Here is a 12,110-nt window from a genome sequence, read left to right as displayed (position 1 = left end):
ATTAGGCAGTTTTATTATTTGGGCCCATTCAGCTAATTTGATGTTTTTAATCTAATTTCAGGAATTAATGAAGCATTGGGCTTGAATCCAAAATTGGGCTTGGGCTTGAAGAGGACAGACTATTTTATTCTACAAAATTAGATCTTGTCTTATCTTATCTTATCTAGATATTATTTAGATTTGATCTCATCTAGATATTATTTCATCTAGATCTTATCTTATCTTATCTTATCTAGATTTTATTTTATTTATGGGCTTGGATTTAAAACATATTTGTAAGCTTTGGGGCTGGAAAAACTATATAACAGCACCAAAGTTCTAGTTTAGACCCCCTCTCTTCTCTCTCTCCTCTCTCTCTTCTATTTTTCGTTTTTAGTTTTAGTCTCTCTTCTCTTTCTCTTTTATTTTTGTTTTTTACAATTCTAGTTCAGACTTTTAGTTTTATCAATAAAATTTCGTTCTCTATTTGATTAATGGAAGGCTAAGTCCGCAGCGTTATTTTCTCTTGAGGATCAAGCACAGTTCTCTTTGAGGTTCTATTATTACTGCTAAATTCTGTTCAGTTTTTCCTCTTCACTAATTACTCTGAATTTGTTGTTATTAATTCATGCATGCTTAGTGCTTGATTAATTGTCTCTGCGCTTAATTTACGTTCATGATTAATGATCGTTTATGAGTAATTGGTGTGTGTGATGCTTAATCACATAATGAATGCTTTATGTTAAATTTCGCTTAGTAATTTAATTAAGGTTGGATTAAGTGGTTGAACTGATAAAGGATAAATTCTCGCAACCTAGGATAAGAGACTTTCTTGTGAATCAAGGGGAAGCAGTGTATTTTAATTTTGATAATTTCTAATTCAATTTTACTCATTGTTTAATTTACAAAAGCAAACAACCCCCTCCCCCCAATTTGTTACTATTTCCTACTATCTGTTATGAACATTTGGTGTATCATTGCTCGTTGAGAAACGACCTAGGATCACTTCCTAGTTACTACATTTTAATATTTATTGGATTCGGGTACGGCCTCAATCATTTACTTTCCAAATTATTCAATAAATACTACTTTCATGGCATTGCAATTTATCCTGTACTTAGCAGCAACTGGTGCGTATAAATCAAACAGTTCTACAACTATACCAGTAATGCATACACAAACAATTTGAGAGTAGTTTTCGAATAAAACATATAAATACCTAAGTTTGAGGCCTCAACACAATTCACTTTCGAGCAATGACCGCAAGACCACTTTTAATTAATTTCAAAACAGCAATGACCTCTGGCTTCTCAACAATGCCTATCACCACAGGATCAATAACTATTGGTAACGATCGAGCTTATGTCACGACTAGTTTAATTTCAAAGTCAACAGAAGCACAATAAATCTTATCCTAATAATAATAGCAAGAATTTTATAGCTTTATATCAACTTAAGTGAACTCAAAAGGTACGAATGTTCACACACACCATAAGTCATTAAAACAACTGTAACTCCTAGCTAGTTATCAATTATAGAGACTCTTTTGTATATAGCAGAATTATAGCAACTCAACTTTATACCAAACAGTTTTCATTTGGTTGACATTCTCCACGACTAAAACTAAATGAAAGACAAACTCTTCATTCTGGTTCACATGCACTGTTGTTTTTTTATTTTTTTTATCAGCCAAAATACTAATATATTAATTAAGTACCAAAGGTACTAGAAAATACAATAGACAACTCAGGATTGGTCCCTATGCAGTTGAACCAATACTAGAAAATAAACATAATACAATTGTTTGCTTGAGTATGCTATGCTATACTATTAGAAAATCCTGCTCTGATATTGGATGACCATTGGTTGAAATGGATACCAAAATCCTTCTCCAAATGTGTGAGCCATGTCCATAACAAGAAGATTGCATCATCTAATATTTTATTAGCATGCACTGTTGTGGTTCTCTTTTGTGCCACCCTACTATGTTTGCAACCTAAGAGCACTGCTAGTGCCTTAGGAAATGACACAGACCAATTATCATCTCTCAGTTCAAAGAAGCAGTAGAAAACAACCCTTTTAATGTCTTGGCTTCTTGGAATAGTTCAACTCACTTTTGCAAGTGGCATGGAGTCACATGCAGCCTCAACCATCAAAGGGTCAGTGCCATTAACCTACAAGGGTATGCCTTAAGGGGGTTCATAACACCTGAGATAGGTAATCTCACATTAGATGCTTCTTCTACAATTAAAGTGTGTGTTTGTATTAATGTTTTGTCATCCATTGCAGACGTTCCTAGGAACCAAGTGTGGCTGCAAGAATTAGTATGATCTCCGTTGAATAGAGTTTGAATGAGTAATAAAACACAGCAAAAACTATCAGTTTTTTGGAAGAGTTCTTGGGGGCAAAAGGCACATTCTTCGCTATCCCAGTTGCTGACTTCTATTTTGGCTAGGTCCCAAGAGTCTAATATTTTTAAGCTTTTTTTAATAGAAGGTTACTTGTCCATTTTTTTAACAGAAAGTGAAGCAAGTAGCACAGTCCCATCAACGGCAAAAGAAACTTGAATTTCCCGATTCAAATGGAAAGAAATAAGACAAAGCAATCAAATATTAATTCCAGTATATGAACTTTCAGAAAATAAGCTGGAGGCACAGTCAAATACTACCTTGGCTAATGTCTAGAAATCAAAAGAAAACCAGGACATAAGGTTAAATGGGGTAGTTATCACCCTCCTGGATGGGGGGGTTGTTCTAAAACAGAAACTAAAGTTCATTAAAGAGTGTATAAGGCAGTGGAGTCTATCCAATGGTGATGTCAATGCTACAAAAGTCTAGAATTTAAAAAGGGAGTTGAATGCTTTGGAGGCTGGTTTCAATGATACAACTTTATCTCAAGATGAAGTGAGCCTTAAGAAATTACTTCAGGACCAACTTTGGAATGCAGCTTATGCATTTGAATGTATGTTGAAAGAATAATCCATCGGCAGATTAAATGAGTTACCACCAATAGGAGGACAGATATACCTCTGATAGATTAACCCATTCCCATGTTTCATTTTATTTGATATTTGTTAAGGTAGATTAAGAGTGGAATTCTTTTGACCCTAAACTATCAGAAAAATCTAAGGAATAAATCCCAACTCTGGAATCCTTGATTAGTTGTTTGACCATTTGTATATGTCGAAGAATCTTATAGAACTCAAGCAATTGTGAATAACAAAATTAAACTGTAACCACACATATGTAGGCCTAATATCAAATATACTTCCTACACAAAAGCACAATGATGACAACAATCAGATTTGTGATATGACTGCGGCCAATACGATCAAATATTATTGCACATGTGGATTTAAAGAAAAGCAAATGAAATGGAAGCAGAACACTTCATTTTAGAATCTTGTACTACTTTTTTCTATATAGTATCCTAATCTTGGATTTACCAATAACAAATTTGTTTACAAAACAAACAAATGTTCATCCAATACAAACTTAAAGCATGTAAGGCTTCAAACAGCACCTTGACAAAAATCTCTATCAGATCTTATTTTTGAAGTTAAAAAGAATTCTATTTTGCTTATGTGCTACATTTCTTGTAAAACCCAAAACAAACAATGGGGTTCTTAAGGAAATGTGCTAAAAAAAACCAAAGAAATAATTAACACAATTTTCATACATTAGCCACTATTGAGGTTCATAAGTGTAATTAACCCATAAAGGATTATGATTTTGCAAGGTCTGTAACTTCATTCACTATAGGCTCAACATAAGCACAATTTCTTACCAACCACAACTGCAGAACAGATGTTACCTAGGGTTGCAAAAGAACTTGTACAAAAAGTTCAATGTGAGACTCTGGTCAAAGAGAGTACTAAAATAGTGGGACACAGTTTGCCTTCCTAAAATAGTGGTTATAGGTGAAAACCAAATCAGCAATCATCCTTTCAAACACACAGTCCTAAAATCATTAATACTAAGTAAGCTCATGTTTTAACCAGTAACCAACAAGTCACATGTACCAAATACATTCAAAGCATGCATGGAACATGCTTTGTTGCAGGGCTTACATGTACCAAACACACATTAACAACATTTAAACATGTCAACATAAAGAGTAAATTGGAGGGCTCATTTCATGATTCAAATTTTATTTTATTTTATTTAACAAACTTGTCTAGTAATAAACCACGAATCAAACAAATGGTGAACACTCAAACCATCAACTTCATGAACTAAAGAGCAAATACAAACGAACAAAATACAAATACATCCCGCAACATCAAATGACTCAAATCCATTACTTCAAAATACAAATACCCAGAGGAACTACAACACAACATATTTTAATTATTAGCAACAAGCATATTCTCATCTTGGTAAGAAGCACAAATATAGATGCATATACTCACCGATTGTCAATTGTCGTCCGTGGCGAAGATATTCCTAATCAGCACTGAACACTAACCAGCACACAGAACACAAGCAACAACGAACCTTGACAGCGACTAAAGAAGACGAAGAAATCACCTGAGCAGCAAAGTAGACATGATATATACAAAGTTAAGCAATTGGTTTCGAAACATGACAACAGAGACATACCTTCGATGGCTTCCCTGGGAGTCTTAAAGCCAACCACAATGGACTTCCAAAATTGATTATCACCCTTTCCGGGACTCTTTCCTTTCGTAGTTTTCTTTGAGCTGCGAAAGTGACCAAATGTTAAAACGAGGAACGCCTAATGTTAAAACAAAAGGACGTACCTTAATCGATAAGTGGCAGAGACGAACTCCACAATGTGGTTACAGTCACGGAAGCGCAGGCCAGTTTGCGACAAAAACGAACTCAGACAGAAGGAGAAAGAAGAAGAACGCCCTGGGAGTCTTAAGGCCAACCACAATGGACTTCCAAAATCGATTCCCACCCTTTCCGGGACTCTTTCCTTTCCTAGTTTTCTTTGAGCTGCGAAAGTGACCAAATGTTAAAACGAGGAACGCCTAATGTTAAAACGAAAGGACGTACCTCAATCGATAAGTGGCAGAGACGAACTCCACAAAGACGAACTCCACAATGTGGTTGCAGTCATGGAAGCGTAGGCCAGTTTGTGACAAAGACGAACTCAAGCAGAAGGAGAAAGAAGAAGAACGATAGGGTTCAAGCGCGCAGGTTGTGTAATTTCATATTTTTAATATATAATGATAACAACATCGATTTTTTTAAAAATAATCGATGTTAACATCAACTAGGTAACATCGGTTTTCTTAAAACCGATGTTAACATCAACTCGATAACATCGGTTTTTCCCAAACCGATGTTAACAACTCGATATTAACATCGGTTTTTCCAAAACCGATGTTAACTACTCCCTAGTAACATCGGCTATTTAAATAACCGATGTTAATATCGAATAGTTAACATCGATTTCGAATAAACCGATGTTAACTAAGTCTACTTATTTACAAAAATACCATTGCGTTTTTGTTAACATCGGTTTTGTGAATAATCAATATTAATCGTGTGATGTTAAATCTAAAAATTGTAGTAGTGTGAAGGTGATATAGTTGGGTATATTCTTGTATTTGGGACAGGACCTAAAGTTAAAGAACTTCTTTTGACATATAATGAGCACTATACTGTTTGCGACATGCTTATTGCTTATATCTCTACTCTCTGGAAATATATATATAAATAGGTGCTACAACATAATGAAGAAGCCGTGAAGCTAATGGCCTATAAGTGTTTTACTGTATGTCTTTATGGCCCCATTCCCATACCATTTATCTCCATCCAATTTCATATCTAATTTATCCTTCTTGTAAACCCTGTTGGTGAGTGCAGATAAGAAACCATCTGTACCCAAAAAATCATCGAAGCACGTTGAAAGAGAACAGCCTTCTGCATCAACTGCCTCCATAAAATCAAAGGTAAAAAGCTGACAACTTGTTTGCAAATATTAACAAACTACTACTCTCTAGCGCATTCTTGCTTGCAAATCAACTTGTTTTCTTAGAAATTTTGACAAAAATAAAATTGAAATGATTTTTAATTTTTAAAAAAATATTTTTACATTTATTTTCAAAATTAAGAAAAAAATTCTATAAATTTGATTTTTATTTTTTTATAATACTTTATTTTCAAAATTAAGAAAAAAAGTCTATAAATTTGATTTTTATTTTTAGTATAATACATACATTTAACAATTACTTTTTCAATCATAACTACCATAGACTGTTAACACTACTTTTTCAATTATAACCACCATAGACTGCTAACACCACTTGTAATGCCGCCTCCAACACGTTACTCCTGCCAATACCATTTTCACTATTGGCACTACCTTTATTCTTTATTCACATGGACATTACCATCATCATCATATTTTTATAACTGTTTGTGTTAAAAAAATACTTTTAAATTAATTTTAATAGAATATAAAACTTTCAAAAGTAAATTTATTTTTAAACTAAAAATTAAAAGAAAAAAGTAACCACAATTTAAAAAAATATAAAAATAAAATAAAAACTGATTATTGTTTTAAAAAAATAAATTGAAACTCAATACTACTATAAACTACCCCCGGTCAAAAATAATATGTGGAGCTTAATTTTACTTGTTTGCATTGCTGCAGAAATCCTATGAAACCAAACAATACAAAAAGGGCCTCAAAGCAGCCGATACCATTTTGAAAAAATTTCCTGACCATGGAGGTATAACTTTTTAGTACTTGTTTGTCCATGCCTTTCCTTTCTTGTCGGGATATTTTATTTTCTTTTAAATGAGTAACACAAAAAATGATATATTTTTTTCCTTACAGAAGTTGTTTTTCTCTTTCCGTCTTTTAATTATTTTGTTTCTTTGTGTTTTTTCTTCTTTGTTATTGCTTTGTTTGTTGGTGTGGAGGAAAGTTTATTGTGAGCTTTGTCCTTAACTTACCATCATTGCCAACAATGGTACTTTTATGATACTGTAATTTTCTTTCTAAGTTCATTAATGAATTATGACTCTTGATGAAGCTCATAGGTAGATAGGTACTTACGTTAGAAATTATTGTTATTCTGTTACCTATTCAAATCAAATTTAATATAAATCTTTCTAGAATTATTTTTTTAATTAATCCTACGCACGATTAACAATAAAGGTGAAAGGAAAATCTCTCTCCAGCCTTTTACCATTTGGAATCTTCCATTACATAGTCAAAGCTCACATCACTGGAGAGTCCGAAGGATGCAGTTGAAGATAAAAATAGGAGAAAATTGATTTTCGGCGAATTTTCTTGATTGCACAATTCACACTTAGTTGAATGGTTCATGTTGAATCTAAGCTGCTCAATGAACTAAAGCTATTTGGAAAGTGGATAGTAATTAAGTTATTTATAATTCCAACTTGCAACAGATACAACTATTTTGAAAAGATATTTTACTGTATCACTTTCAAATTACACACTAAGTGAATTTCTTTAAAGTATGTTTGGATGGAGAAATTTAATAGGGTAATTTAATTTTTTAAAGTATTTTAATTACTTTTCAATTAAATAAGGTGTTTAGATAAAAAAATTGAAAAGAAATTAAAATTTTAGTATTTTGGTCAGGTATTTTAATTAACTTAAATATTAGGATTTCAAATTCTTTCAAAAATGAAAGAATTTAAAATTCTTTTGTGAAACACGTTCTCCTTTGTACTCTTTCGTAGCTTCTCACTCTTCTCTTTCTCTCTGCGTTCAATCTCTCTCTTCCAACAGCACTCAATCTCTCTCTTCATAGTCCTGACACTGTTGCTTCCGAAGAGCGCGATACGAAGAAAGGGGTCAGTTTCAAGATTGACAAAGCGACCCTTACGACGGTGGACGGTGACTCTTCCATTTGAAGCAACATCACCACTTTGTCTGCACATGGCACCAGGGATCTCCACGAGGTTGTTGAGGAGATTCAGGATGAGTTTGTGACGGCGTCGAATTTCGGAAAAGAGGTTGCATTGTTGCTTGAGGTTTGCAAACGGCCTTATAGATCTAGGGTTGTTGCACTTAGTGGTATGAATGAATGTTCTGTCTTCTGCTGTGAAATGTTAGAATTATAAGTTATAGATGGAGTTGTTTTTGTTTGTGTGTGTAGGGGGGAGGACTTGAGCTTGTGGATGGTGATGTGTGAGTGTTGGTATTTGGCTTGTTTGACCCTTTTGCTGAACCTGTTGAGGTAGCGAAGGTGATGTAGATTGGCTAATTTGCTCCTTCTAGAACTTTGGCTATTTTGTTTGCTGATTAGATTTAGTCTCTTTATGTTTTGCAATTTCATCCAAACACAAAATTTTGAAAATAAAGAAATTTAATTTTTAAAATGAAAGAATTTAAATTGAAGCATTTGAGATTCTCAAAATTTTAAAATTCTTCATTCAAACATACTCTTAATGTTTTGATCCATGTGAATGTGCTTTTACTTCTCACTATCAGACTCAAATGCGAGACTTAACTGGCTTTGTTGAGACACGACAACAACTTCTGACGCTCAAGTCAAATCATCACATGAATTGGATTGGCTTTGCTATTGCTCATCATTTGAACTCTAAGTATGACTTTTTTTTTATAAAATTAAATGCTTTATCCTAATGATAGTTGCTTGAGCTTCCTTTTTTACTAAATAATATATAATATGAGACCTAAGGATTATCTTCTTAGATGTTGTTTTCACTATTTCATGTATGAAATATTGAAAACTAGAAACAAAGTAAAAACAAGGTCGCATTTTTGTAATTATATCTAAAAATAGGAAATGTTTTACCTAGCTAAAAAGACCCTTAGATTGTCAATGTTCCTATTGTTTAATTTGTTGATGCTTTTGAGATAATGTAATTGATTGCTATATTTACCAATGCTTTTAATTGCTTTGTTGTCTTGGTCACTTTTTATTTCAGGATCTATAGAAATATGACATTTGAGAGAAAAATAACTTTTGTTTATTGAAAGTGAATGCAAATTTTGATTACAGAGAGGAAAGTCAAAAGACTCTTATTTATGCATGATAGGTTTGAGATACAAGCTTCTAACTAAATCATTACAAAATTCAATTGACATAAGTAACTGGCAGCTGGCATAACTAACCTGAGAGCTTACTTAGCATGTTTGTACATGGTTACACAGAATGTAGCCTAAATTACTGACTAACTACATACACCATCAGCATCTTAGGACAAAGATAATTATTGGTAAAGGTCATGAATTTGGTGATCTCTACGTTCTTGATGCAGAAAGTATTCCTAAATGTCCTAAAAATAATTATAAAAATTCTGAAAAAATATAATTAAAATGAAACACTTCAAAAACAAGGTATATTTTCGCCATCTTTTGGGGGAGGGGGGGATGGGGGTTGTTGAGTGGGGGTGTGTTATTCTTGTAGGGTCTAAGAATGAGACCAAACTTGGTAATGTTGTGGGAGGATATTTTGGACCCAATGTTGTTTGAATTGCTTCGAAATCAAAATTCTGTTGTGAACCTTTGGATCATGCTAGTACCCAGGCTTCACTATTGATAATTGTTATTCAAATGGCATAATTTTATTTTGATAGTTTGTTGTACTGGCTTTTAATATGAAACAATGCATCAAAGGCTATTGAAATTATAGAAGCGTATGAAGGGACATTGGAAGATGATTATCCTCCAGAAAATGAATGGTGTGAGCATGGGGAAATGCTTTTGTATAAGGTCTTTCCTCTGGATGTTGCTGCAACTATTTCTTGTTTAATGCATATAGCATAATGCCTCTTCACATAATTTTTGTTTGATGTAACTTTTACCTCAATTATCTTTTGCTATAAGATGATAGGATTTTAAATGGGCTTTCACTGTTTGTGAGTTTTTGTAAATGCCAATGATAGCCTTTATGCATTATAGCCATTATAACTCAAATAGAGAACTTTCTCAACATCTATATTTTCATGTTTTGGATGTCTCGCTCTAGGTAAATTGTGTTTTTCATTGAATGCAAATATTTTTGTTGTCACTAGAATTGCATGTTTAGGAATATGATGTCTTTTATATGGTTTATATGCCACTGTTAATATTTCCCTGACATGATGATTTTTTGTGTCGAATGTATTCATCCAGATCTCCTTGCTAGAAGAATGCAGATTTTTTTAGAAAGCTCTTGAGGAGTTGCAAAAGAAAGAGTTAAAATATTCCATGTTACCAAATGAAACAATTTTCAAGTATTGATGAATGTGAAATTGAAAAACATTTTCAATTCTCTTTTTCTATCTATTGTTTTAGGAGAATTTCTTATACTATTTACTTCTCTTTAGTAGTACGTATTGCTTCCTTTTATTTTATTTTTTTACCTCTTGATCTCCTGATTTCGGGTCTCTGAAGATAATATCATTGCATGTTGTTCTAACAATATACATATTTGTCTTATAGTCATTATACCTAAGGAGATGTATGGACTACAATATAATGACTAAGTGTAAGAAGAGGTAAAATCTATTATATATAATCTTCCTTCTCCTATTTACCCCCTTTTCTTTAACAAATTTATGTTTATTATATGCTATATGCCCATGTGGATGTATATGCTATGCTCAGTTGAATAACTGTATTTAAGTTGCTAGTTTGTAATTTGGCATGCTAGTTTTGGTCCACAAGTGTGGCATTTCTAATCCAGTTTCTTTGAGCCTTTAACAAAATGACCTATTAATACTGTTGTTGTGTGCATTGTACATGTGACACTGACTAAATTAATGCATCCATCTCAAAATATTGTTTCCATTCATGGGGGAAGATTGAATTAATATTGATATAGTGAGGGACTAGGCAGCTTTAAGGCACACCTAATGTAAAAGACATGCAAATAAGTTCTTGCAGACATACCTCATCCATCCTCATCAAGATAATTGGCAATCAAGTTTACTTTGAGATGATGCTTCAAGATAGATGAGGTTTCTATTATGTAGACCTTGTGATACATTTTCTTTTTACCTTAATTCAAATGGAATCTTTTTCTTCATATAAGGTTGAATTTGGTAATTTCTAGGGATTTGAAGTCATTTTTTTCATTCTGCCATTGCCTTATTTTCTCTGATTGTAGTTCAGTATAAATATCAATTTTGAGATGGTATGATATAGTATGTTTGTATATATCAGTGAAATTATTTAATGAAGCACATTCTAAGACGGTTCTTCTAAGAGACACATTTTAAGACGATTCTTTGGAAGAACCGTCTTTCTAAGATGGTTCTTTCATAGAAGAGTCACATTTTAAGACGGTTCTAATGTAAAAACCATCTTAAAATATGTCTCTTCTAAAATAGTTCTTACATAATAACCGTTTTAGAATGTGTATCTTCTAAGACGATTTTTTCATAAGAATCATCTTAGAATATGTTTCTTCTAAGACAATTCTTATGTAAGAATCATCTTAGAAGGTGCATCTTCTAAGATGGTTCTTATGTAAGAGTCATCTTAAAAGATGCACCTTCTAAAACAATTTTTATGTAAGAAATGTCTTAGATAGAGACATGTTTTTTAAGACGGTTTATTTTATAACCGTCGTGATACATCAATCACTTTTAACGTTATTGGCTTCTAAGACGATTTCACAACCACAGTTAAATGTACATTAAAACAATCCTTAAAAGTCGATTTTGTAATAGTGAAAATTTAAGAAATTAGAGGGATTAAAATCACATTTTAACCAATATTTTTTGCCTTGTATGTAAGAACTTGAATTATTGAATCGACGTGAAAGCAACAAACTTGACCCCCCAGAATATCTTTGCTAGAAGTTATCAAACATATGATAGAAATAATATATATGCTAACGTCTTATATATATACAAGACGTGATAGAATCAAACTAGATCATAAATTCTTAAGTAGTATAGCCACAGGTATCCAAATTAAGTAGTAATTAGTTAACATTCAGATGAGTAAATGTATTTTTGTATATAGGAGTATTTTTATTCTTTAATATAACTTATAAATGTTATATGTGTTTTTTTACACATAATGTTATATATGTTAAAATATATATAATATTATTTTAATATCTAAAATGAACACAATTTACTTTAAAATTTCTAAAAATTATATAAACCTGTAATAGAAAGTTAATAAGAGAATAAATGCAATGTAATATAGAGGAGAAAATG

The sequence above is a fragment of the Glycine soja genome, chromosome 18 (assembly GCF_004193775.1).
Source record: "Glycine soja cultivar W05 chromosome 18, ASM419377v2, whole genome shotgun sequence".
Classification (NCBI taxonomy): Eukaryota; Viridiplantae; Streptophyta; class Magnoliopsida; order Fabales; family Fabaceae; genus Glycine; species Glycine soja.
The sequence above is the reverse complement of the archived record's forward strand: the minus strand, read 5'-3'. Positions refer to the sequence as shown.